At 42.5% G+C, this 27,157-nt stretch overlaps 1 long non-coding RNA gene across 1 annotated transcript in view; it reads right to left on the bottom strand.

Annotated features, from left to right (window-relative positions):
- Positions 1-2,580: 2,580 nt before the first annotated feature.
- Positions 2,581-27,157, bottom strand: part of LOC148132674 (uncharacterized) — a 33,473-nt gene continuing 8,896 nt past the window's right edge. Inside the window, exons 2-3 of the long non-coding RNA XR_015746855.1 lie at positions 23,109-23,180; positions 2,581-2,672 (exon numbers count right to left, since the gene is read on the bottom strand). This is a non-coding gene — a long non-coding RNA (uncharacterized LOC148132674). The remainder of the gene's footprint in view (positions 2,673-23,108; positions 23,181-27,157) is intronic.

Genomic DNA, 27,157 nt, shown 5'->3' with positions numbered 1-27,157 from the left:
GAGGATAAGTTGATCTTCTCTTCTTGTCAAATACATTACAGATTAACAGAGTTGGAAGGGGACCTTGCAGGTTTGAGGGACTGTCACAGAGAGGAGGGGGTCTACCTATTTTCCAAAGTACCCGAAGGCCAGACAAGGAATAATGAATGGAAACTGAACAAGGAGAGATTCAACTTGGATATAAGGAAAAAATTTTCGGACAGAACAATCAACCCATGGAACAGAAGTTGCATTCAGAAGTTATGGGAGCTTCATCCCTAGAAGCGTTCAAAGGGAGACTGGAGTGCCATCTGTCAGAAATGGTGGGGGTTGGGCAGGGGGTTGGACTAGATGACCTACAAGGTCCCTGACTCTCTTCCAACTGATAATCTGCAAATGTATAAGTCATCTAGTCCAGTGGCCCCCAACCTTTTTGTGCCACGGCCCGGTACCGCATCACAAAATGATCCGCGGCCCGGTACCGCATCAGCACGCATGACAAGGCAAGGCGAGCCGAGCGACCGCCAGCCAGCCATCCCCACTTCTCCCGCCACCTTCAACTCCTCCTTTGTACCTTTGTCGATGAGCTTCGCCTCGACGGCTTCGGGACGGTCGCCGGCTCGCCTTGTCTTGGTGCTGAAAAAATCCTCGCGCTTTAGTTTTGTTCAAGCCCCCCTTCGATGAAACTATGGCGCGAGGATTCCTTCAGGACCCAAACGCCACTTTCCAACCGGAAAAGCTCACCCAGAAGCACTTTCTCGTCAAACAAGATGGCGGCGCCCAGCAAACCGGCGGCCCGGTAGGAAATGTTCCACGGACTGGTCCCGGTCCGCGGCCCGGTGGTTGGGGACCCCTGATCTAGTCTACCCCCCTCCCCAGGTGGGAGACCCTGGCCGACACCATTTTTGTCAGCCTTTTCTTGAAAGTCTCCAGTGATGAAGCTCCCACAACTTCCGAGGGAAACTTCTGTTCCATTGGTTGATTGCGCTCATTGTCAAAAAGTTTCTCCTTATTTCTAGGTTGAATCTCTCCTTGATCAGTTTCCATCCATTATTCCTTGTCTGGCCTTTGGGTGCTTTGGAGAATAGCTTGACCCCTTCCTCCTCTCTGTGGCAGCCACTCTTGGTGGCACCTTGAGGTTAACATCTTGACTCTTTTGATCATACTCTGAAAACAACCCTGATCTCATTCTGCACAGGAATGAAATCCTGGCAGCCTCAAAATCAAGCTTCATTTTTTGCAAAGGTAAAACAACAACAAAATATAAAAGAAAAGAGTTTGTATTTAGGCTTTGCTGGACTTGGAATATCGATTCGTTGTTCAGGAGAGTTTCAGGGGGAAAAAATCCATTTAATTCTCTGCAGAGGATTAAAACTGGTCTGGAACCATGCAGGATCTTTGAATGTCCCTAACAGAATATTATTCTGCTGGGCTTGCCTGATGAGATTTTCTTTTCTTTATTTAACTTCTCCCAATTTCATCAGGACATTTCACTCTATTTATGAAGATAAAATCCAACATTAATGGCTGCAGCAATGTAACCCAACAAATATATTTTGGTTTTCTACTGAATATGTTCTGACATCTTCTTTAAAAAAAAAAAAGTCCAGAGAAAGTTGAACTTAGCGGTGGTTTCCTTTGCTTTCTTAAGGGAAACTTCAAAGTAGCTGTTATTTACTCCTAGACAAAGAAAATCCAGTATTTGTTTGCAAAGTGCTACAGAGACATTAATTACCAGGGCACCAGAAAGCCAAATTATCTGTCTGGGCTTCCTTCTCCAGGGTCCTTGAATGGAGACCCCCTCCTTTATAATACTAGAAGTTTCAGGTCAAAAGACGGGCTGCAGATTCCAAACTGATGCAACTATTTGCTATTCTTTATCCCCAACCTGGAGCCCTCAGAATGGAGGAAAACACTGCCAGTAGGTTTAAATGCCCATTTAGAAAAGAAGAATAACAGATTAACAGAGTTGGAAGGAACCCTGGAGGTCTTCTAAAGGAAAAAAAAAAGGGGGGGGGGGGAGGAGGGGGGGGGGGGAGGAAAGAAAAAAAAAAAAAAAAAAAAAAAAAAGGGGGGGGAAAAAGGGGAAAAAACTATCCCCCTGCTCAGGCAGGAAATCTATACAGGGAGTCCATGACTTACAATTGAGCCCAAAACCTCTGTTGTTAAGTGAGACATTTGTTAAGTGAGTTTTGCCCCATTTAAAGACCTTTGTTGTCACAGTTGTTAAGCAAATCACCACCATTGTTAAGTTGATAACACAGTTGTTAAGTGAATCTGGCTTCCCCATTGAATTTGTTTATCAGAAGATCGCAAATGTCCAGTACCCCTGGACATTGCAACCGTCATAAATATGAGCCAGTTGCCAAGCATCTGAATTTTGATCATGTGACCATGGGGAAGCTGCAACTATTGTGTGGAAAAAGGTCATAAGTCCATTTTTTTCAGTGCTGTTGTAACTGTGAACAGTCACTAAATAAACTGTTGTAAGTCAAAGATTACCATTTCAGACAAATGATGGTCCAATCGCAATCCAATTGCTCCCTCATTATCAGTTCTGATAATTACATAAATAACTTAGTAAGTGTCTGGTGGTCTTATGCACCGTGAAGAACTTCATGAGATGCTTCTGATCCAGCTGAGTTTTAATCAAACATCTTCATCCAGTGGAAGTGCCCAGCTGCCAATGGTCCCTGGTTGCAGAAAAAAGAGGTAGAAATAATGTGTATGAATGGCAGGTAGCTAGATTTTTGCCTAAATATAATGAAAACATCTTTATGGTTAAGATCTGAGCATTGCAGAAGGTCATTATTATGTCGCTTGAGAAGAAAACATGACTAAGTTTTTCCTCAAAAAACAATCAACAATAACAGTGGAAATACCTAAATTCTCCAAAGCTATATTCCTCCTGTTTTATGGCTTCTGGGAATATACTTTCTAAGTATCAGATGCTAAGAATGAACAAGCAATTCCCCACTACTAAGAAAAGAAAATATTTGGTGAGAATAAAGGTAGCACTGGGTCTCACCTGAACTTTCCTAAGGTGATTCTGCTAGGAATGGCATTCGTAGCATAGATGTCAAAAATGTTGAGACTCTAGAAAGAATGCAGAGAAGAGTAACAAAGATGATTAGGGGACTGGAGCAGAGGGGGTCTTCAGCAGGTTCTGACCAGTTCTGGAGAACCGGTAGTGGAAATTTTGAGTAGTTCGGAGAACCGGCAAATCCCACCTCTGACTGGAGATTTTACAGTATTCTTCCCCTGCCACGCCCACCAAGCCACACCCACAGAACCGGTAGTAAAGTTTTTTGAATCCCACCACTGGACTGGAAGATAAAACATATAGAGAACGGCTGCAGGAATTGGGTTTGTCTAGTTTGATGAAAAGAAGGACTAGGGGAGACAGGATAGCAGTGTTCCAATATCTCAGGGGCTGCCACAAAGAAGAGGGAGTCAAGCTATTCTCCAAAGCACCTGAGGGCAGGGCAAGAAGCGATGGGTGGAAACTAACTAAGGAGAGAAGCAACTTAGAACTAAGGAGAAATTTCTTGACAGAACAATTAATCAGTGGAACAACCTGCATCCAGAGGTTGTGGGTGCTCCATCACTGGAGGTTTTGAAGAAGAGATTGGACAGCCATTTGTCCAGAATGGTAGAAGGGTGCCTGGGACTATCACTGGAGGCTTGAAGCTGAAGTCGGGAGTTGAAGCCATTTGTCCAGAATGGTATAAAGTCTCCTTTGTGTAGGAGGTTGGATTTAAAAACCTCCAAGCTCTCTCCCAACTCTGTTATTCTACAAAGGCCCTCCAAAATGACTTTCTACAGCTAACCATGTCTCTATTTGTCCTAAGGATGGGCAACCCACATAGCTCCAATTTAATCTGATGGCGTTTAAACAGCAACACTGATGACTTTCAGGGGTACCATCCCGTTTACAGATAGTCCTTGACTTTGCAATCACAATTGGGACTGGAATTTCTGTTGCTAAGCAAGGCAGTGGCTAAGTAAGTTTTACAACCTTTTTAAATCACAGTTGTTAAGCACATCAGAACAGAATAACAGAGTTGGAAGGGACCTTGGAGGTCATCTAATCCAACCCCCCGCCCAAACGGGAGGCCCTACACCATTTCTGACAAATGGCAATCCAATCTCTTCTTGAAAGTCTCAAGTGATGGCGCTCCCACAACTCCGAGGGCAAGCCATTCCATTGGTTGATTGTTCTGTCAGAAAGTTTCTCCTTATTTCCAGGTTAAATCTCTCCTTGATCAGTTTCCATCCATTGTTCCTTGTCTGGCCTTCAGGTACTTTAGAAAATAGCTTGACCCCTTCCTCTCTGTGGCAGCCCCTCAAATATTGGAAGAACACTATCATGTCTCCCCTAGTCCTTCTCTTCCCTAGACTAGCTAAGCCCAGTTCCTGCAACCGTTCTTCATATGTTTTAGTCTCCAGTCCCCGAATCATCCTGGTTGCTTTTCTCTGCACCCTTTCTAGAATTTACTTTTTAGAAACACTGCAATTTTTAAGTCAATCACACAGTCGTTAAACAAATCCAGCTTCCCCATGGATTTTGCTTGTCAGAAACTGGCTGGGAAGGTCACAAATGGTGATTCCATGATCCAGTGGTGGTATACATTTTTTTAACGACTGGTTCTGTGGCTGTGGCTTGGTGGGCATGGTGTGGCTTCGTGGGAGTGGCTTCGTGGGCATGGCAGGGGAAGGAAACTGCAAAATCCCCATTCCCTCCTCACCCCACTAACCTGCTTTCCAGCTCTGTTCTCCTGTGCAGGGCAACAAAAGGAGACCCAGCCGATCAGCTGGGACGTGAGAGGCAGAGAATAAATGGGGGTGGGGCCAGTCAGAGGTGGGATTTGCCGGTTCTCCGAAGTACTCAAAATTTCCGCTACTGGTTCTCCAGAGCCTGACAGAACCTGGTGAATACCACCTCTGCCATGATCCCAGCAACCATTCTAAACTCCTACCACTCACCAGGAGCCAAATTTTGATCACATGGCTGTGGGGATTGTGTGATGCTCATAAGTGCGAGGACAGGCCATCAGTCACATTTTTTAGTGTCATTGTAACTTTGGTCACTATAAGAATGGTCATTATTTGAGGACTACTGGTACTTTCTTTTTCCCCATTCAGGAACAAAAGGGAATCTTAAGATCAAGGTGTAACATTACCTGTTTTGCACCTTTAGATCTGCCCAGAATTCCATCCAAAGAGAAAAATGAGTTGAAAACATTTCACTTTGCTCTGAAATTCTGTTATTCTATTTGATTGTGCTAAAAAAGCATTTGGTTCTTTGTTATTATTAATAATAAATTATTGCCGGAGATAAATTCCCTGTGTGTCCAATCACGCTTGGCTAAATAAAGTATTATTCAATTCAATTCCAATTATTTATTATTAATAATATAGATAGACTGTTATTCTATTTATATTCTTTATATTTATATTTATAAATATAAATATATTTATATTCTTTCTTCAAAAGAAAAAAAACAAGGAACTCCAGTTGCCCCCTGAAAAAAAAGCACCTTTGGGAAAACCCTGGAGGACTGAGAATCTCCACAGACTTTTAGCTATACAATTTGGGATGAACACCAAAGGTGGCATTCAGCAGGTTCTGACCAGTTCTGGAGAACTGATAGCGGAAAGTTTGAGTAGTTCAGAGAACCGGAAAATCCCACCTCTGACTGGCTTCGCCCCCATCTCTTCTCTGCCTCCCGAATACCAGATGGTCGGCTGAGTCTTCTTTGGTTGCCCTGCACAGGAGAACAGAGCTGGAAAGCAGGTTAGTGGGGTGGGGAGGGAATGGGGATTTTGCAGTATCCTTCCCCTGCCACGCCCACCAAGCCACACCCACAGAACCGGTAGTAAAACAATTTTAATCCCACCACTGATGAACACCTTTTGAATGGTGTGGGAGTAAGAATGGATTTCCAGAAGGAAAAATTGCAGACCAGGAGCACTACTCGGATGACCCTGAGGACACAGATAAACCAAGTGGCCTCAATGACCCTCTGAATGGACGCAAATGACCAGCTGTCTGCAAGGAATATAAATCCTTCAATTCTCCACCATCTGGTCAGAGCTGAAGAAGCTTCTTGGATGAGAAGTGAAATGTCTTCAAAAGGAAAAAAAAAACCCAGAAAGTACAGTTGCCAGGTTACAACAGCACTGAAAAAAGGGTCTTAGGACCATTTTTCACACTTATGTCCATTGCAGCATCCCCACAGTCACATGATCAAAATTTGAATGCTTGGCAACTGACGTGTATTTATGACAGTTGCATTGTTCCTGGGTCATGTGATCATATCATTTTTACTGGCATAGAGAGCCAATTAACTTCTCAATCCGTTTGTAATGACCTGGTCAACTGAGTGTGATTTAAAAGGGATTCTCTGCCACAAAAGAGACCTGTGATGACCCGGGGTGTAACACAAAAATAACAAAGTCACAAAAGTAGAATAAATTCCCTTTAATGCCTCCAACTTGGCCCCAATGTCCAATTATCCTCGGCTGGATATCAAACTCTTCAAAAACCAGTGTACGAAGAGCAGAAATGCAGTTCAAACCCAAAGTAAAGATAATTAGAAATTAAAAAAACCATCACAAACCACACTGAAGTAATTAACATGGTAGGCCAAGATGATAAATTGCAGGCTTCCAACAGATAACACAGCACCCACAGTTGGGAGAATGCCAAAATCCAGATAAGCCTCAACCAAGATAATGCATGCTTTGTTTCCAGTAAGCAGCTGTGTAAAATGCCCCGCTTATATCCTGTTCTCCCAGCTGCAACTAATGAAAGGGATCAGGGCCCTTTTCTCTCCCGTAAGCCATGTTGCTCCCTTCTTTGTTCCTCTCTGCGTGCCCTAGGATGAAGAGAGGATGGTCCTGGGTCTTCCTCTGAATGCCCAGCCAGACTATGCCCTTCCCCTGTTTCTTCCACAGCCACCGGAGCCACTCCCACTCCCTGTCAGCTGCTCAACCTCCCCCTCAGAACCGGACTCCAACAAGGGCATGACAAGACCCCTTGATTTTATAAACCTAAATCCTGTTCTAGGTCATCGGTTGCTTGCTACCTGTCCTAATCCACAAGATCTCATTTTCATCTGGGATCTTAAACAGTTTAGGACGCTCTTCTCAGGCCTAGCTTTAAAATGCTGCGTGTACGTTTTCTCAGAATTGGTTTTAATTAGACCGAGACTGTGGGAGGCAAGTCGCAATCTCTTTATTTGGGGAGGAAAAAAATCACAGAATACCTTCCAAAGTGCTTTTAAGTTGCAGGTGTAAGACAATTCCTCAAAGTGATCAAAGTTCTTCAACATCTTAGTCTCCCACAGCCTGTACTTTAATTCTCTTTTTTCTTTTTGGCACAGGCAGGACAATATACGGCCGGGAAAAGGGGTGGGCATAAGGAACATTTGGGCCTGGCAGAATGAAACCAAGGGCGAAAATCGTTATTGTATTTTTAGAGTGGCTCAGCTCGTTTGGAAAATGTGTTTGACCTTGTTTAGTACAAACGTCAACTTTTGGCTTGAGAAACTGCTCCGCCAGCTTCTAAAAATGTTGCTGAGATCCATAAGATAGAATAATGTGCTTGGAAATTATATTGGTACTGTGTAGACCAAAAAAACCTGAACCTATAGAATAGAATAGAATAAAATAGGGAAAGAATAGAATAGAATAGAATAGAATAGAATAGAATAGAATAGAATAGAATAGAATAGAATAGAATAGAATAGAATAGGGTAGGGTAGGGTAGGGTAGGGTAGGGTAGGGTAGGGTAAAGTAGAGTAGAGTAGAGTAGAGCAGAGCAGAGCAGAGCAGAGCAGAACAGAACAGAACAGAACAGAACAGAACAGAATAGAATAGAACAGAACAGAACAGAATAGAATAGAATAGAATAATCTGATATTCCTGGTATAATAATAATCTGGTATTCCTCGACGCATGAGCACAATTGGAACCAGAATTTCCATTGCTATGCAAAGCCATTGTTAAGTAAGTCATGCTTGATTTTACAGCCCTTCTTGCCATCATTGTTAAGTGAACCATGTGGTTGTTAACTGTACCATATGATCATTAAGCAAATCCTGCTCCTCCCAGTGACTTGGCTTGTCACATGACCCTGGGATACTGCAACCATCATCAATACATGCCAGATGCCATGCACTTGAATTTTGATCATGTGACCATGCGGATGCTTCAATGGTCATAAGGGTGAGAATTGTTCACAAGTCACTTTGTTCAGTGCCACTGTAACTTTGAACAGTTGCTAAATGAATGGTTGTAAGTCAAGGACTACCTGCATATCCACCTCTTCCTCCTCCTCCTCCTCCTCTTTCTTCTCCTCTTTCTCCTCCTCCCTGAGCCACGATAGCTTTCATTTCCTTTTCATCTCACAGAAAAAACATTGGTGTGTAATGATGCCAGCATGCTCCAAACCATCCCAGGACATGCTAATGGACAATCCTATCCTTAAACATGAGCCAACAGTGTGCAATAGCAGCCAAAAAAAGCTAATACAATCCTTGGTAGTATAAACAGAGGCATAGCGTCAAAACCACGTGAAGTATTAGTACCACTTTATAAAACCTTAGTAAGACCACAGCTGGAATACTGCACTCAGTTTTGGTCACCGCATTGCAAAAAAGATGTTGAGGCTTTGGAAAAAGTGCAAAGAAGAGCAAATAAGATTATTAAAGACCTATGAAGAAAGGTTGCAAGAATTGAGTATGGTCCGTCTAGATAAAAGAAGGATTAGGGGTGACATGATAGCAGTATTCCAGTATTTGAGAGGGTGCCACAAAGAAGAGCTCTATTCTGATTGATTGATATGTAAGAAAATGCATGTTTCCTTCTCTGGCCCTACCACAGTTCAGACTGTCAATATTAGGACTAAAGGTTTTGTCCTAGCAAGTGGAAACGTCTCCCAGGTATGCCTGTTGACCGCGCCTGGAGGCCAAAAACGAAGAAATGAAAAACAAAAAGTATAAAAAGCATTCTCCCTCTCTCTGATGTCGGTCTCTTTCTTACAGAAACCACAGCTTCCCCGTCAGCCAAAGAACTAGGGATCAAATGTAGGTCATATTTAGCAAAGGTGGGGATGAAACACAGAGAAAAAGAGCTGGTCCTCTTACATCACTCTGTGTGTGTTTGTGCATCTGTAGGTGTGTGTGTGTGTGTGTGTGTGTGTGTGCGCGCACACTTGGGCTGGAGAGGGGAATGGCAAGGGGGAAACTGAAGGCACTTTGGTGGCTGAGGACCAGGTAAGAAATTCCACCGGCATTTTAATGGCCTTGTTTGCGAGAAACACCTCTCACCTACAAGCCAGGAGTGCACTTTCGGGGGTGCAACCAAGCGTAAAGAGAAATTGTAAAATGGAACCTTTGTTTTCTTTCCATTTCCCCACCCCCCCTTTCTCTTAATGGCGTGTTCCTTCTTCGCCTTCTCGTCTTGGCCGAATAGGAACGAGCGCGGAGGCTTTTTAATTGCTTGCTTGGGTTCAGCTGGTTTTCTCTCTACCCCCGGATGTCTTCTTGCAAAAGCTGTTCCCAACCAGATCTTTGCCAGATTTCCAGAAACCAGGGAGTCAGGCCTCTTCATGATGATCATGAGGAGGAGGAGGAGGAGGAGGAGGATAATTGTGCATACCTTGGTGCTCTCTGAGCTTGGTGGTTTTATTGCAGGTAAACTTTCATGACTCAACTAGGTAACATCATCAGTGCTAGAAGGGAGTGGGGTTTGTGGAGAGGAGGAGGAGGAGGAGGAGGAGGAGGAGGAGGAGGGGAGGAGGAGGAGGAGGAGGAGGAGGAGGAGAAGAAGAAGAAGAAGAGAAGAAGAGGAAGAAGAGAGAAAGGAGGAGGAGGAGGAGGAGGAGGAGGAGGAGGAGGAGGGAGGAGGAGGAGGAAGGAAGAGGAAGAAAGAAGAAGAAGAAGAAGAAGAAGAAGAAGAAGAAGAAGAAGAAGAAGAAGAAGAAGAAGAAGAAGAAGAAGAAGAAGAAGAAGAAGAAGAAGAAGAAGAAGAAGAAGAAGAAGAAGAAGAAGAAGAAGAAGAAGAAGGGAATTGTGGACACTTTGGTGCTCTCTGAGCTTGGTGGTTTTACATGAAGATAAACTTTCATGACCCAACTAGGTAACATCATCAGTGCTAAAAGGGAGTGTGGTTTGTGGAAAGAAGGAGGAAGAGGAGAAGGAGGAGGTGGTGATGGTGTCTAGTGGGACTGAGCCAGTGAAATTCATTCATCCTAAGATGTGTTACCAGTCACCCCTACGAAGGCTTGAGGAACGCCAACTCCACAACTACAGCTAAGCCTCGACTTACGACCACAATTGAGCCCAAAATTTCTGTTGCTAAGTGGGACACTTGTTAAGTGAGTCTTTACGACCTTTCTTGCCAGTGTTTAAGTGAATCACTGCAGTTATTATATTAGAAAAATGGTTGTTAAGTGAATCTGGCTTCCCTATGGACTTTGCTTGTCAGAAGGTCACAAAAGGGGATCATGTGACCTTGGGACATTGCGACCGTCATAAATATGAATCAGTTGCCAAGCATCCAAATTTTGTTCATGTGACCATAGGGATGCTGCAATGGTTGTAAGTGTGAAAAATGGTCATAAGTCACCTTTTCTAGTACAGTTGTAACTTTGAATGGTCACTAAACGAACAGTTGTAAGTCGAGAACTACCTGTATTAAAACCTCCATATTCAGAAGCAATATACAGGGAGTTCTCAACATAACAACTTAACAACTGAGACCAACATTTCTATTGTTGAACAAGGCAATTGTAAGTACATTAAATTATTCCCTAATTTATCACCTTGTTTTGCCATGGTTGTTAAACAAATCACTACAGTTGTTAAGTGAACCATATTATCTTTAATTAAGTGAACCTGGCTTCCACCATTGACTTTAGCAATTGCAATAGCAAAAGCAATAGTATTTAGATTTGTATACTGCTTCACAGTGCTTTTACAGCCCTCTCTAAGCGGTTTACAGAGTCAGCATCTTGCCCCCAACAATCTGGCTCCTCATTTTACCAACCTCAGAAAGATGGAAGGTTGAGTCAACCTTGAGCAGGTCAGGATCGAAGGCATCAAAATCCTGGCAGTTGGCAGAATTAGCCTGCAATAGCAATAGCATTTATATACCACTTCACGGTGCTTTACAGCCCTTTCTAAGCAGTTTACAGAGTCATCCTATTGCCCCCAACAATCTGGGTCTCCATTTTACCGACCTCGGAAGGATTGGAGGCCGAGTCAACCTTGAACCGGTCAGGATTGAACTCCCTAGGAAGGTTGCAAGTGACAATCCCAGGACCCCGGGACACTGCAACCCTCGGGAATCGTAAATACATGCCATTTATCAAGCACCCGAAATTTGATTGTGTGCCTGTGGCGATACTGCAATGGTCATAAATGTATAAAGTAGTCCTAAGACACTTTATTTGAATCGAACTTGAAATGTTGGCAATGCCCATTCCATAATACCCAGATGCTCCTGGGATATTTAAATAAATATTTATTTATCTATTTGTATCCCGCCTTTACTATCAAGGCAGCGAACATACCTAATACCTCTTTCTCCTCCTCCTCCTCCTCTGGTACTTTGGTACTTGTCATTAATTGGTTCTGGGAGGCACGACAAATACCAAAAATAACAAGTACCAAACAAAATTTTCCCATAAGGGTAATCCTTTGTTTTGGCTGGAATGGGTAGCGTGTCACAAGGCAACGGACACGAACAAGTTCTAGCTTGTATGTCAAGTACCAAACAAACAGCGTGTACTGGGACAAAATTTTTGCCTCAAAATGCGTCAACTACGAAATTCAACGAGTGTCAAAGCAGTCTAGCACCAAGGTATGACCATATTTTCCCCCTAACAAGAACGCTGTCAGGTAAGTTGGGCTGAGATAAACAGAGTGGCCCAAATTCAACCAGCCGGCTTTCATGCCTAAGGTGGCATTAGAACTTGTGTCATAAGGTCACTAAAGGTGATCACATGACCCCAGGACATTGCAACCATCATAAATATGAGCCAGTTTGCATCCAAATTTTGATCACTTAGCCATGGGGATGGTCATAAGTATGAAAAACAATCCAAAGTCACCGTTTTTATTGCCACTGTAATTCCGAACGGTCATTAAAGGAACGATGGTAAGTCTTGCCTGTACATTCATTCCTAATGTAGCCAATGAGATGTTTTTGCCAAACAAGCCAAACCACAACACAAAATAAAAGACAGAAATTCATTAAATATTCCATCAAGCTGACTACAGTGTGTTCTATAAATCCAGGGGGTCACCACAAAAAAAATCAAAATGGAGTCCAGGACCGTGTAATCAAAGTCCCCAAAGTGCTTTTTTTCTTGAAAAAGCACCTTTGGGACAACTATGACCTGGATGACTGAGAATCTCTATTGAGATGTAATCAAAGGCCCACCTATTTTGGGGGAGGTACAATGGAGTGAGGTGACATTCACTGGTGGGATTCAATTTTTTTTACTACCGGTTCTGTGGGCGTGGCTTGGTGGGCGTGGCAGGGGAAGGATACTGCAAAATCCCCATTCCCCCCTTTCCAGCTCTGTTCTCCTGTGCAGGGCAACAAAAGAAGACCCAGCCAATCAGCTGGGACTTGGGAGGGAGAGAAGAGATGGGGGCTGGGCCAGTCAGAGGTGGGATTTGCCAGTTCTCTGAACTACTCAAAATTTCCACTACCGGTTCTCCAGAACTGGTCAGAACCTGCTGAATACCACCTCTGGTCACATTTGACTGTTTTTCAACCCTCCCCTCCCTTGCAGGAGGAATATAACTCCCTGAATACAACTGCTCCTTCTTTACCTGGCTTAGTGTGAGGTAAATATAATTAGCAAGCATTTTGAGTTTAATTCAAAGCTTGATCCTCTCTAGTCCAGGATATTGAGCCCATATCTCTAGCTTTACAGGGGACAGGCCTTTCACCTGAAGGGCTGGGACGACATTTAAACAGCAAGAAAGGTGAGCCAAAGGTCCTAGGATTTGTCCCACAAATCTTGGCATGATTGAAATGTGGACACAACAAGCAGACATACCTCTGATGCATAATCTTCCCATACAGGTGAGTGATTCTATTAGGATGTAAGCAAAGGTGAAGGAAAAGGGCACCTGAAAGCAAGCTACCTACACAAAAGGTGAAAAATGTTAAGGTGACACCTGAGAGCGCAAAGCGATGGCTCATTCCATTTTTTATATGTGCTACACATGTTGCATGTAAAAAGTGGCAGAGCATAAAGCGGTACGTCCCAGAATTCCCCAGGCTATTAATAGTGTTAAATAAATAATTGGGTCTGAAGGAGGACAACTAATGGGGGTTTGCATAAAATTTGCATATGCTAATCCAGCCTTCCCTAACCAATTTCTACCCAGGAATACTGAGATTACAATTCTCCAAATTCCCAATTGAGTCATAGTCTGTCTAATTTGGAGGGTGACTGGATGAAGAAGGCAATACTTGTCTGTCTGTCCATGTTAACAAGGGTTTGGACAGCAGACAACTCTTTAAATAGATCAGTGTTTCTGTTAAGTTTGGAGAATGAGGAGACCAGACATCTGACCAGTGACTTCAACTCTTTAATAATAACAGGAATCAGAATGGAACAGAGTAATGCTATGGGCAGCAGTAACCTTTTATAGGGTTAGCTGCTGCCTTATTAACCAATGAAACTGCGCAACAGGTTCCAACTACTGACCAATAAGGACAGTCCCAAAGTAACCAATCAGGGACTGGTTCTGGCCCAATCCCAAGTTGTTGTATAAGGACCAACCAAATGTGCAGGTTTTCAACCCCTAATTTGCATTTATGTTATTCACTTTTATTGATTCACAACACCCTCCCCTTGGGTTCCGCTTGAGGGGAGCTGTGATAAAATCCTCAAGATAGGTAGGCCATTTGGTCTGCCTGGAAGATTTTCGAGGCTCCACCGGGTTTTGTCCAACTCGGACGGGGACTCTAGGTCTTCGTGGTGAGTTGATACCGGGTGTCTCTCTGAGCGAGGCGAGGTATCAGTGGCGAGCTTTACGTAGCGGTGCGTTGGTGCGGCGCATTTGGGCTGCTGACTTCTGTCGCTCTGCTGCTGAGGCTTTAAGGGCATCGGTGAGGCTGATGTCCCCTTAGCCATAATTTTGCTCTGGATAGCGCTGTTCTTCTAGGCCCAGAACCAAACGGTCCCGGAGGGCTTCTTCCAGGTCGGCGAACCCGCAGAGGCCTCCTAGGTTCCGGAGGTCCGCGATGTAATTGGCAAGGCTTTGCCCTTCCGCTGATCCCTGGTAATATTCGTGTCTTCTTACTAGGGTCGGTACGGGAGGGCGCGTAGTGAGCCCGTAGTAGTAACGGCTCGAGGACGCCCCAGTCCATTTCTTTTACCTCTGCTGGCTTGGCAAGCGACTTTGCCATTTTAAACACGGTTGGCCCACAATGCTTAGAAAGATAGCTCTTTTTTTGCCGGTTGTTGCATCTTTCAAATTGTTAGTTTCCAGAAACATCTGGAACCGATCCATGTAGGCCTCCCAGTCTTCGGTCTCTGGATTGAATGGAGCGGGTGGTACGGCACCGCTGGCCATGTTGCCGTTGATGGTGCGTGTTTGACCACGTGCTCTGTAGGTTGCTCTGTAGGTTTAGTCAGCTCTTCGGTCTCTGAATCCCACCTTCGTCGCCAGTGTTAAGTTTGGAGAATGAGGAGACCAGACATCTGACCAGTGACTTCAACTCTTTAATAATAACAGGAATCAGAATGGAACAGAGCAATGCTATGGGCAGCAGTAACCTTTTTATAGGGTTAGCTGCTGCCTTATTAACCAATGAAACTGTGCAACAGGTTCCAACTACTGACCAATAAGGACAGTCCCAAAAGTAACCAATCAGGGACTGGTTCTGGCCCAATCCCAAGTTGTTGTATAAGGACCAACCAAATGTGCAGGTTTTCAACCCCTAATTTGCATTTATGTTATTCACTTTTATTGATTCACAACAGTTTCTCAACTTTGGCAAGTTTAAGAAAAGTGGACTTTAATTCCCACGCCACCTGGGGAATTCTGGGAGTTGAAATCCACACATCTTAAAGTCCCTGAGGTTGAGAAACGCCAGCATAGATCATACAATCATGGTTGCCATCTTTTTTGACCCCCTTCCTGCAGATGACCCTAAATTCAAGATCTTGCCCTTTTTCACCGAAGTGCTTAAAAAAAAAAAATCAAATCACAATGTGTGTAAGAATTATTTGCAAGGCAAAAGACCTGCCCTTTTACAAAGCGATTCCAGTAATTAAATCTAAAAAAAGGCCAGGGAACTTCAATCCATTCAGAACAAAGTTAAATTTCATCTGGAAATAGACTCAAAATGCAACAGAGGAAGTGTTAAAATGCAGGAGAGGAAAATAGAGAACTGCCTTCTACACTACAGGTAGTGCTTGACATGATCACAATTGGGAGCTGGAAAAAAATGTTTTTTAAGCAGCATGGTCATTAAGTGAGGCATCACACTACTGTACCCAATTACAGTTGACTCCCTCTTCTTTGTGGCAGCCCCTCAAATATTGGAAGATTGCGATCATGTCACCCTTAGTCCTTTTCTCTAGACTGGCCATATCCAGTTCCTGCAACCGTTCTTCACATGTTTTTATTGATTGATTGATTGATTGATTGATTGATTTGTCAATCGCTTACAAGATAATAGGTATAAGTATGTACATAGTTATGACATGAAATGGGTACATATAAGAAAAATAAAAGAAACAATAGGACAGGGACGGTAGGCACATTGGTACGCTTATGCACGCCCCCTACAGACCTCTTAGGAAAGGGGTGAGGTCAAAAATAGACAGTCTAAGGTTAAAGTTTTTGGGGTTTGGGGAAGAAACCACAGAGTCAGGTAGAGTATTCCAGACATTGACCACTCTGTTGCTGAAGTCGTATTTCCTACAATCAAGTTTGGTGCGGTTAACTTTGAGTTTGTATCTATTGTGTGCTCTTGTATTGTTATGGTTGAAGCTGAAGTATTCATTGACAGGTAAGTCATTGCAATGTATGTTTTATATACCATACTTAGATCAGACCGAAGACGGCGTAATTCAAGGTTTTCTAGGACTTGAATTTCGAGTCTGGTGGCATAAGGTATTCTACAAGGAGTAGAGGAGTGGAGAATTCTTCTTGTGAAATATTTCTGGACTTTCTCAACTGTGCTAATATCAGATACGTAATGTGGGTTCCAGATCGATGAGCCTCCAGCCCCCTAATCATCTTTGTTGCTCTTCTCTGCACTCTTTCCAGAGTCTCTACATCTTTCTTATAATATGGTAAAACATATGAAGAACAGTTGTTGTATTTGAGAGGCGGCCACAAAGAAAAGGGGTCGACTCGATTTATTTTCCAAAGCACCAGAGGGCAGGACATGAAAACAATAGATGGAAACTAAGCAAGGAGAGAAGCAACCTGGAATTAAGGAGAAACTTCCAAACAGTGAGGACAATTAACCAGTGGAATAACTTGCCTCCAGAAGGTGTGGGGTGCTTTGTCACTGGAGGTTTTTAAGAAGAGATTGGACAGCCATTTGTTTGGAATGGTATAGGATCTCCTGCTGGAACAGGGGGCTGGATTAGAAGACCTCCAAGGTCCCTTCCAGTTGTATTCTGATTGATTTTGATTGATAAAACTGGATGCAGTATTCTAAGTGTGGTCTTACTAAGGCTTTATAAAGCAGTACTAATACTTCAATGATTCTCGTTGGCTTTCTTGCGGCCTTCCCCAAATAAACCAGGGCCTGCTTACCAAAAGAAGAAAAAAAAACCACCTCATTTTGCAAAAACCCACTAAAAGATTGGCTCCCTGCTCCTCTCTTCCCATGACCCCATTTCCAAACCGAGAGAGTTCAAAACCTGTGAGAAATAATGGCTTGGTTTGGCTTGGCCAACTGGATGGCCGTGATCTTTGGCTGAGAAGAATTAATGGGTCGTGCAGGACAGTGATCAGGCTGAGGAGAGCAGGGGAAAGCCATCTACTTGCCACCCCCCCGCCAGCGGTCCTTTCTGACATGCTGGCTGATTGAGAGTAAGAGAGAGACGGGAGGTGGGGGGGAGAGAGAGAGAGGGAGGGAGAGAGAGGGAGGGAGGGAGGAGGGGGTCAGGTGGGCTACGCCGAAACTTAGTGGAGGGGAATGGCAACTAAAGCAAGAAAACAATATCCCCTTAACGAGCTTCACATTGCCCCGAGTGTGGATGGCGGCCAAGGTCCAGGTTCCCCAAGTGTGACAGAACATTATTCTGAACATTATTCTAATGAAACGCCACGGAATTTGCTCAAAGGCCAAATCCAGGGGCTCTTTGCTTGCCTTTCACATGTTCCCCTCAACACTGGACTGCCTTTTCTCCACAGAAAGAGCTCAGTGGAGACATTAGATTGTCTTCTTTCTTTATTTCTCTCTCTCTCATTCTCTCTCTCTCTCTCTGTATATATGTTTGTACATGTGTGTTTGTATATATGTGTGTGTATATGTATGTATACATGTGGGTGAATCTATATCTATATTTCAAGGAGTGGGCTTCAAATAATTTAACAATCGGTTCTCTGCCCGGTTGCTGGGTGCGCGTGACCATGGTGGGTGTGGCCTAGTCGGCTCCTGCACCACCTTGGGAGCAAAAACGGGCTGCGGGGGAGCCATTTTTGCCCTCTTCGGGCTCCAGAGGCTTTGCTCGAGTCTCCAGAAGGGTTAAATGGTCTCCCCGGGCTCCGGAGGCTCTCTGGAGACTGGAAACAGGTCCGTTTCCGGTCTTCCAGAACTTCCAGGAGGGCCATTTTTCCCCCTCCCTGTGCCTGTGCACAGGCCCTGCACTTTCCTGCAATCCAAAATGGGCTGCTTGGGGACACCTGGGCGGGGTGGGCGGGGCGGGGCGGGGCCAGCCAGGGTTGGGATTTGCTGGTTCGCCGAACTGGCCATAAAATTAACAACTGGTTTGCCTGAACTGGTGCGAACCAGTAGCAGCCCACCCCTGTATATCTCTCTCTCTCTCTCTCTTATCTATCTATCTATCTATCTATCATCTATCTATCTATCATCTATCTCTCTATCTCTCTCTCTCTCTCTATCTATTATCTATCTATCATCTATCTATCTATCTATCTATCTATCTATCTATCTATCTATCTATCTATCCTTATCATCAATCTATCTATCTATCTATCTATCTATCTATCTATCTATCTATCATCTATCTATCTATCTATCTATCTATCTATCTATCTATCTATCTATCATCTATCTATCTCATCTATCAATCATCTATCGATCTATCGATCAATCGATCTATCTATCCCTGCGTATCTATCTATCTATCTATCATCTATCTATCTATCTATCTATCTATCATCTATCTATCTATCATCTATCTCTATCTCTCTCTCTCTCATCTATTATCTATCTATCATCTATCTATCTATCTATCTATCTATCTATCTATCTATCTATCTATCTATCCTCTATCATCAATCTATCTATCTATCTATCTATCTATCTATCTATCTATCTATCTATCTATCATCTATCTATCTATCTATCATCTATCTATCTATCTATCTATCTATCTATCTATCATCTATCTATCTATCTATCTATCAATCATCTATCGATCTATCGATCAATCAATCTATCTATCTATCTATCTATCTATCATCTATCTATCTATCTATCTATCTATCTATCTATCTATCTATCTATCTATCTATCATCTATCTATCATCTATCTATCTATCTATCTATCTATCTATCTATCTATCTATCATCTATCTATCTATCTATCATCTATCTATCTATCTATCTATCTATATCTGAAACAGCTGTTAAGTGAGTTTTGGAGCTTTCACACAGTCTACAACTACAACACAATCCTTTCACCAGTTCCACACCCATTTGCACCACTCAGGTGACCCTGAGGACACAAATAAACCTCCAGGTGACCTCAACAGCTCTCTAAAACAGGGCCATCAAACTCCCAGCCCATGGGCCAATGCGCCATGCACTAGCCATGAAGGGGGAAAAAGTTGTGACACCGCTGTGACACCGTGAGTTTGACACCCCTGCTCTAAAAGGATGCAGATAACTAGCTGTCCGCAAGGAATATAAATTCCATTCCATTCCCCGCTATCCTGTCAGAGCTGAAGAAGCTTCTTGGATGAGAAGCGAAACATCTTCAAAGAAAAACACCAGAAAGTCCAGTTGCCTCTTGGAAAAAAGCACCTTTGGGACATCTGGCTTCAAAAACTATGCAGGGGTAGAACCGGCTAGCATGGAAAGGAGACCATCAGGAAAATCTCAGGATGCAAAGTCAAAACACGTGACGTCCCAATAGAAGACAATGGAAAACTACTTCCATATTGTTGCCAAGAAATGTTTGTGAATGTGCCATGAAATCTCCAGGAATTGAGCATGACTCAAGGGAGACTTGATAGCATTTCATAAGCTGTAATCATTACTTCAGATCTCATTTTTTTTCCTAGGTGAGAGGCTATAAATTACACAGAAAATTTAGAATTCTCCTCCTCCTAAGGCAGTACAAGAGCATTTATGCTGTATCTTTCTTAAAAGCAGACGGTGTGATGGTGAGGTGGTGTTGGACTGGCACTGGAGTTGAGGAAATCCTTTACTTATGACCACAATCATTGAGCCCAAAATTTCCACTGCTCAGCAAGACAGTTATAAAACTCAGTTTTGCCTCCATTCTATGACCTTTTTGCCATGGTGTTAAGCGAATCCATGAAGTTGTTAAATGAATCATGTATTCGTTAAGCAAATCTGGTTTCCCTCATTGACTTTGCTTTTTGGAAGCCAGTTGGGAAGGTTAGAAATGGTGATCACGCGACCCCCAGGACAGGACAACAGTCAAAAATACGTTCCAGTTACCAAGCGCCTGAATTTTGATCCCATGACTGCAATGGTGGTAAGTGTGGAAAAACGGTCACGAATCATTTTTTTCAGTGGCGTTGTAACTTTAAACAGTCACTAAATGAAGACAAGTAGTCCTCGACTTACCAACACAATTAAGCCCAACATTTCTGTTGTTAAGCGAGACACTTGTTTAGTGAGTTTTGCCCCATTTTACGACCTTTCTTCCCTCGCGTGTTAAGTAAATCCCTGCAGTTGATAAGTTAGTCATATGGTTGTTAAGTGAATCAGCCCTTCCCCCTTGGCTTTGCTTGTCAGAAGGTCTCAAAAGGGGATCCCAGGACCCCAGGACACTGCAACCGTCATAAATACGAATCAGTTGCCAAGCATCCGGATTTCGATCACATGACCCTTTGGATGCCACAACGGACTGAAGCGTAAAAAACGGTCGTAAGTTACTTTTTCCACTGCCGTTATAACTTGGAACAATCACACAATGAAAGATTGTAAGTCAAGGACTATCTGTGTCTTTGGAGGGGGTGGGGGAAGAACGAGGGTTGATTTCAACAGATTAACAGAGTTGGAAGGGACCTAGGAGGTCATCTAGTCCAACCCTCCTCCACCCAAGCAGAAAATCAGACACCATTTTGGACAAATGGCAGTCCGGTCTCTTCTTGAAAGCTTCCAGTGATGAAGCTCTCACAATTTCCAAAAGGCAACTTGTTCCATTGGTTGATGGATCTCACTGGCAGAAAAAAAAATTCCTTATTTCTAGATTGAATGTCTCCTTGATCTCCATCCATTGTTCCTTATCTGGCCTTCTCTGTCTGGAGGGCACCATGTTGGGGAAGAGGGGTGGCCTGTCTCCATCTTAGCCACTCTTGACCTGTGTAAACACCCCTCTGCTACGAATTGGTCCTTGCTTTAAAGCACCAATATTTGCTGACCCCAGGGAGACTATATTCTAACCCCCTCTCCAACTTAGTCCGGAGACAGAAAGCCAATCTTGCAGTTGATCTTGATTAAAAAGGCCTTTTTTTCTTTTTTTCTGTCACCGCTTTGATTTGATAATTTGGTGGAGAAACAACATGATTTGGAGACTCCATTGTATGGTTATCTCTTAATTTTTCTCCCTCCCTCCCTTTCTCTCTCTCAACTCTCAACTCTAGCCACTTGGCAAGGACTGGCTGATTTTCAAATCTCTTCCAAACTTGAAAAAAAAAATCGATACAGTCTCATTTTATTTATATATTTAAAAAAAAAAATTAAGCAGAGGCCCCTTCTTGCAGATTTTTCTAAAGCTCTTCCCATTGGTGTATTCTTCTGCTAGTATTCAAAGATACACTGCAATGACATGTGGAGGATTGTATTTAATCAGCCTGGCAGGCATCTTGATTTGCTGGACTAGGTCCATTGGATATAAAAGGCAGTCCTCGATTTACAACAGTTCATTTAAAGTTACAATGGCACTGAAAAAATTACTTATGATCATTTTTCACGCTTACAACCATTGCAGTATACCCATGGGCAGACGAGGTATTCAGCAGGTTCTGACCAGTTCTGGAGAACCGGTAGCGGAAATTTTGAGTAGTTTGCAAACACCACCTCTGACTGGAGATTTTTCAATATCCTTCCCCTGCCACACCCATCAGGCCACATCAATAGAACCGGTAGTAAAAAAAAATTTGAACCCCACCACTGCCCATGGGCACGTGATCAAAATTCAGATGCTTGGCAACTGACTCCTATTATGACAGTTGCAGTGTCCTGAGCTCATGAGATCCCCTTTTGTGACCTTCCGACAAGCAAAGTGAACAGGGAAGCCAAATTCATTTAGCAAGTAGAGATAACAGATAATCAGAGTTGGAAGGGACCTTGTAGGTCATCTAGTCCAACCCACCGCCCAAGTGGGAGACCCTACACCATTTCTGACAAATGGCAATCCAATCTCTTCTTGAAAGTCTCAAGTGATGAAGCTCCCACAACTTCCGAGGGCAATTTCTGTTCCATGGGTTGATTGATCTCACTGTCAGAAAGTTTCTCCTTATTTCCAGGTTAAATCTCTCTTTGTTCAGTTTCCATCCATTGTTCCTTGTCTGGCCTATAGACGCTTTAGAAAATAGCTTGACCCCTTCCTCTTCTGTGGCAGCCCCTCAAATATTGAAAGACTGCTCTCATGTCTCCCCTGGTCCTTCTCTTCACTAGACTAGCCAAGCCCAGTTCCTGTAACCGTTCTTCATATGTTTTAGTCTCCAGTCCCCGAATCATCCTGGTTGCTCTTCTCTGCACTTTTTCTCTTCTCAACATCTTTTTTATAGTGTGGTGACCAAAACTGGATGCAGTACTCTAGGTGTGGTCTTACTTAAGGCTTTATAGAGTGGTATTAGTACCTCACTTGATCTCAGTAGTATCCCTCTGTTAATTCAACTTAATGCAAATACGTTACTAACTTAACAACTGCAGCAATTCCCTTAACAACTATGTCAAGAAAGATCGTAAAATGGGGCAAAACTCATTTAACAAAAGTCTCACACAGCAACGAAAATTTTGAGGTCAGTTGTGGCCATAACTCAACGACTAGCTGTATTTTACTAGGTGGCTGATAGGTATTTCATAAGCTTTTACTGTGTTCATGTAAGGCTGTTGAACTAAATCAGATAAAGATTTAGGGGCTGCATTTGTATAGCGTGTGAAGGTTGGTTATTGTTAACATTCATTCGTCATTTTTGGTGGCTGTTTCTAGTTTAAGAAATACACCTTTTGGTTATTTTCTATGGAATCAGAATGATAGTTCTCAGTATTTCTCAAATTTGGTCACTTTAAGACATGTGGACTTCAAATCCCAGAAGTCCACATGCCTTAAAGTGGCCAAATCCGAGAAGCACTGGGACTTGAAATCCACATTCTGGGACTTGAAGTCTACATGTTTTAAAGTGGCCAAATTTGAGAAGCACTGATGCAGCTCCTCAGTTACTCCAATTTTTACCATTTTCCTCTGCTGAGGCTTCAGATAAATTGCTCCTAAAAATGGAGGGTCCATTTACTGCCTCATTCCTCTATCATCTCTAGATCCCAAAGTTACAGGAATTGAAATCTACCAGATGCATATGATTTTGGGACATTTCATATTATCAAATAATAGCCATAACTCTGCATTAGATTATAAAGTACATCGGGCAATTGAGAAGTAAGCAAGCAAGCAACCAACCAACCAGAGTCTTGCACTCTTAGGATCTTGTAATCTCCATGTTGACAGTAGAGATGAAATCCTCAGGAAGATGAAGCTACAAAGAAAAGGAGATTTGAAGATCCACCGATAAACAAAGGAAAGGGGAAATGCTGGCGCTCTTGTGAATTGGAATGTGTGTTTTCCTCCCCAGAAGCTGATCAAGGTACATTTCTCACCCTGATTATTCTCTATTCTGCAAGCTTTCACATTCCACAGAAGTCTTTGTCGGAGGAGAAACAATGGGAAGTCTCTATGGCACTTGAATGGATAACAGATTGATTATGCCTGCTGGTGTGGTCCAAAGTTGGTTGGCAGATTGGTGGATACACAAACACATTCCATACAGCAATAAAATAATAAAAGGTTTTTTTTCTCTATATAACCTCAGTAAGCCCACACCTGGAATACTGGACCCAGTTCTGATTACTACCTAATGAAAAAGATACTGAGGTTCTGGAAAGAATACAGAGAAGAATAACAAAGATGATTGGGGACCGGAGGCTAAAATATATGAAGAACAGTTGCAGGAACTGAATATGTCTAGTTTAATGAAAAGAAGGACTAAGGGTGACATGATAGCACTGTTCCAATATTTGAGGGGCTGTCACAGAAAAGAGAAGGTCAACTTATTATCTAAAGCATCTGAAGGCAGGACAAGAAACAAAGGATGGAAATTAATCAAAGAAAGAAACAACCTAGAACTAAAGGAGAAATTTCCTGACAGTGAGAACAATTAATCAGTGGAACAATTTGCCTCCAGAAGTTGTGGATGCTTCATCACTGGAGGTTTTTAAGAAGAGATTGGACAGCCATTTGCTCAGAATGATGTAGCATTTCCTTCCTGAGCAGGGGGTTGGACTAGAAGACCTCCAAGATCCCTTCCATCTCTGTTATTCTGTTTTCTGTTTTTTTCTTCAGAAGCAGAAAATGTTCCAGCATGTTCACTAAATTCCATGTTTTAGCATTTCAGCTGGATATATATCTATACGAATCTAAAATATGTATCTAAATATGTGGATGTAAAAATATAGTCTCTTCAAGTGATTGGCATCAAATTGTGTGCAATTCCTAGCAACAACACACATAGATTTTCTATTGATTTATATCCCGCTTTTATTTTTTATATATATAACCGGAGGTGGTGAACCAGAGGTGGTTATTCAGCAGGTTCTGATCAGTTCTGGAGAACCGGTGGTGGAAATTTTGAGTAGTTCAGAGAACCGGCAAATTTCATCTCTGACTGGAGATTTTACAGTATCCTTCCCCTGCCACGCCCACCAAGCCATGCCCACAGAACCAGTAGTAAAAAAAATTGAATCCCACCATTGTGGTGAACATACCTAATACTCCTTCCTTCTCCTATTTTCCTCATACCAGCAACTCTATGAGGTGAATTGGGTTGGGACAGAGGGATTGGCCCAAGGTCACCCAGCTGGCTTTCATGCCTAAGGTGCAGTGGTGGGATTCAAATTCTTTTACTACCAGTTCTGTGGGCGTGGCTTGGTGGGCGTGGCAGGGGAAGGATACTGTAAAATCTCCAGTCCGAAGTGGTATTTGCTGGTTCTCCAAACTACTCAAAATTTCCGCTACCAGTTCTCCAGAACTGGTCAGAACCTGCTGAATACCACCTCCACTAAGGTGGGACTAGAACTCAGATTCCTGGTGTTTAGCCCAAAGTCACCCAGCTGGCTTTCATGCCTAAAGTGGAGACTAGAATTTCGGTCTTCTGGCTCCTAGCCTTCTTAACCTACATTGCTCTTAAATTTGATAAACAGATGCATGTGACAGGGTGAAGGAATTCAGAGCTGTGGCTGAGTCACCATGGTTTTTTTGTGACTTCCCATCTGTTGGAATATCTTGCTAGACAAGAGTAGGCATTCAAAGGCTCCAGGGAGATTAAGTTTTGGGCTAGACTGGGAAGTTGAAAGCCCATCATGGCAAAGGGAATGGCCAAACATAGATTTATTCTTTTGCCCAGAAAGCAATGCAGACATCTCTGTGAAATCACCAGAAATCAAGACTTGGGTAAAGGAGATTCCCCCCCCCGTCTCTCCCTCCCTCCCTCTCTCTATCTGATTTTTATCCTGCGTTTATTATTTTTTTAGCAACTGAAGGCTGCAAATATACCTAATACTCCTTCCTCCTATTTCCCCTATAACAACAACCCTGTGAGGTGGGTTGAAAGACTGGCCCAAAGTCACCCAGCTAGCTTTCATGCCAAAGCAGGACTAGAACTCTCCGTCTCCTGGTGATTGGATCAAAGTCACCCAGCCAGCTTTCATGCCAAAGACGGAACTAGAACTGACAGTCTCCTAATGATTGGCCCACAGTTACCCAATCAGCTTTCATGCCTAAGGCACCACTAGAACTCACCATCTCCTGGTTTCTACCTGATGGCTTAACTAGTAGACCCAGTGTTTACATGCACACCTATTTGGAATGTGGTTTATTAATGGGAAATTCATTTTCGGAGCTGGATCCTTAAGTAGCCCTAATGTAACAGCCCATGTAGAAGAAGAAGAAGATACCAGAAAGGAAGTAGACATGGAGCTCAACATTTGCAGACAGTTTGGGGGAACCCTAAGCCGTCAAGTAAACAAATATCAGAAGAACTCTGCTAATAGGATATCTGTTATGAAACATCTACCTTTGACTAGAATTGGTTAGTTGTGCAAAAATGCAAGCTGGCATTGATTTTTTTTAGTACTGTAGATTAACAGCTCTCCTCTTACCCTGTAATCAAATAAATAAACATGGAATGTTGGTCTGTGCTAGTGTTTTTTAATCTTGGCCACTTTAAGTTGTGTGGACTTCAATTCCCAGAATTCCCTAGCCAGCCAAGCTGGCTGGGGAATTCTGGGAGTTGAAATCCACGCAACTTAAAGTGGCCAAGGTTAAAAAAGAAACACCAGTCTGGAAAATAGAAATGATGGGAAATTCTGTGAGAACAGGTCAGGGAAAAATATTCTGAAAGGAGGCCTGGTTAATTCCTTGCAGAGAAGCATTTTGTGCTTCAACATTTTGTTGCCGATTCCAACAGTTTCTTTACAAGGGCCAAGTCACGTGTAAATTTGCCTGCCTTAAAAAAGAGCAACCTGGGTGGGTGTTAAGGGAAGCCAACTCTGAATGTTGCCCATTGAACGCAATTCAAGCTTCTCTCAAAATGTGCTTGTGGGTTGATAAATCAAAAATACGTTAGGAAATCTTCAGTGTTTCCAGATCCTGGCCTGATCTGTCCAACGAGTGTATCAGTATAAATATAAATATGTATTGCCTCACTTTTGCGGAAGCTTCCTGAATAGAGAATTTATTTTTATTTTACATTTTAAAAAATTCTTTATTGAAATTCAAAATATTAAAAAGTTTACAAAAAGTTCTATAATAGAAGATGTGTCAATACCTTTCAACATCGTTTTCTTGACAGTACAATAAGTACAGTACATACAATTAATATTTGACAGTTGTTCATAGTATTAGTAATACTAATTCACACTGCCTTAATAATATTAATAAAAAAGTAATTCATATATATAGGTCGATGATTCAAAGAAGAAAAAGTATATCATATTAACACTAAGTACATATATATAATCTAAAAAAGATCAGAGATAAATCTACATAATTATAGTCTATGTACTGTGCTCTATATTCCATAGCCATAAGAGGAGATAAGGTGTACATTTTAGCTATGCAATATAACTTCATAAATATTGTAAATTAAATATGAATATTTATATAAATCTCAATTTTCTGGCAATTTCTCAGTTTCAATGGGTTCTCATTGATCCTACCTGTATACCAATATGCCAATTTTATTTCCTCTTTTGACCTATATTTATCTTGTTTTACTTTACCCATTGATACAAAATATTCCAAATGGAGTAATATTCTGAGTCTTCTTTGTCATTTAATTTCATAATGAGTCTATCCATCTCTGCACATACCAAGATTTTATGAGTTATAACTTTGTCTGATGGAACGGTAGACATCTTCCAAGCCTGAGCTGAATAGAGAATTTATTGAGCCCATGTG

This window comes from Notechis scutatus, chromosome 1, assembly GCF_049901735.1.
Source record: "Notechis scutatus isolate UNSWTSFEM ecotype Mainland chromosome 1, rNotScu1.2, whole genome shotgun sequence".
NCBI classification, from domain to species: Eukaryota; Metazoa; Chordata; class Lepidosauria; order Squamata; family Elapidae; genus Notechis; species Notechis scutatus.
This window is presented reverse-complemented; position numbering and strand designations above follow the sequence as displayed.